The following is a 2,001-nucleotide window of genomic DNA, read 5'->3' as shown; positions in this document are numbered from 1 at the left end:
AGAAGAAGAAGAAGAAGAAGAAGAAGAAGAAGAAGAAGAAGAAGAAGAAAGAAGAAGAAGCGGAAGAAGAAGGGGAAGAAGGAGAAGAAGAAGAAATATATATATAACACATATAAGAGACTAAGTATGAGGATAATGGTGCTTCATGCTGCCTCTATCTCACTTAAGATAGATACAAAGTCAAATCACACACGAGCACATCTAATTCACAGACCTAAGTTATACTTGTAATCAAGGAGCTTAACAAATACAGTTTTGAGCTTTTCCACCTCTGTAATACAGGGAAACATATAAGAAGTTTGGAAATGATGATGACTGAGCCAGTCCACAAGAATTAAATACAGTTGGTTGTATCAAAATTCATCAAACTATTATCTTACTGGTGGACCTCTAAGCCCTATCCATTTTTTCTCTGCCATCAACAGTGCATCTAAGTAAAGTTTCTACAAGATAAATAGAAGATAAATTAGAGGTTACAGGATATGTATATATTAATAGATACCACAAGGGAAAAAAAAAACATCAAATTTATATGCCCATCCAAACTATTGCTATCACAGGTTCCTATCAATTGTTCATAATTTTGTGAATCTGTTGGGTAAAAAAATCCCACGTTGGTGTTTCAGTAAATGTTTCTCTAATTACAAATGAAATAATGGTTCTGATCACCCCCTATATTCTCCATTGGTGAGGGAGTGATCCTCTGTCTTAATTAAATAGGATGAGACAGATGACACCTGGCCCTGGGCAGAAGAGATTCTCAGCAGTTTATTGTTCACATATGCTCATGGTCTTGGGGAGGAAGACACTGAATACCACACAGGTCCACATGGGGCTGCAGGGGGGCTGTGGGAGACAAGCTTTTCAGAGGATGTGATTGACTTTTTTGAATAATTTCATGGGCTGGCAGGGAAGTGAAGGCCAGTAGGACCAGGTGGAGTACATCTGGTGTAGCTGAAATGGTAATTAGCCAGGTTAAGAGCCTTTCCCACTGGGTGGCAGGGGAACCCACAGTTAGACATTTGGGGCCCCATGGGGTTTAAAGATGTCAAGGTGGCACATGAAATTTTAGGCCTTTAGATGTTTAAGTTATATGTCTTTTTCTCTGAATTTCTCATTTATGTCTTCTATCCAACTTAACTGCATTGTTTCCAGGATTTAATTTTTTTTTTTTTCTGGTTACCAACTATTTTTTTTCTTACCCATATTATAAATATTTCCCCCCAGTCTGTTTTTTTCTTTTTTCATTAAGAATGCCCTTTGGGGGGGCACCTGGGTGGCTCATTCTTTGGGCATCTGCCTTCGGCTCCGGTAGTGGTCCCGGGGTCCTGGGTTCGAGCCCCACATGGGGGTCCCTGCTCCGCGGGAAGCCTGCTTCTCCCTCTCCCACTTTCCCTGCTTGTGTTCCCTCTCTTGCTGTGTCTCTCTCTGTCAAATAAATAAATAAATCTTTAAAAAAAAAAATGCCCTTTGGGGCACCTGGGTGGGTGGCTCTGTCCTTAAGTGTCTGCCTTCCGCTCAGGTCGTGATCCCCAGGTCCTGGAATCGAGCCCTGCATAGGGCTCCCTGCTCAGTGGGAAGCCTGCTTCTCCCTCTCCCACTCCCCCTGCTTGTGTTCCTGCTCTTGCTGTCTCTTGTCAAATAAATAAAATCTTAAAAAAAAAAAAAGAATGCCCTTTAAAAACTAAATCTGACTTTGTCACTATGCTGCTTACAACATTTCAGCGACTTTTAAAGCAAATTCCAAAATTTTCGATGTGGCTGGGTACCCTGCCTACTATCTTATGCTCATGCTCTTTCTGGCCTCACTTCTGTCCTCATTTATTCCCATACTCTTTTGTCCCTTCACATATCTGATTCTTCCATCTCCAGCCCTCCTGCTGGAGATTCTCTTCATGCATTACCATGACAGACTCATGTATATTGAGAAATAAACAGCAGCAGGTGCAGTAGAACTAATGAAAGATGGTCATAAACCCCAAGCATTGTGGGCATTTATCA

The sequence above is a fragment of the Neomonachus schauinslandi genome, chromosome 9 (assembly GCF_002201575.2).
Source record: "Neomonachus schauinslandi chromosome 9, ASM220157v2, whole genome shotgun sequence".
NCBI classification, from domain to species: domain Eukaryota; kingdom Metazoa; phylum Chordata; class Mammalia; order Carnivora; family Phocidae; genus Neomonachus; species Neomonachus schauinslandi.
This window is presented reverse-complemented; position numbering follows the sequence as displayed.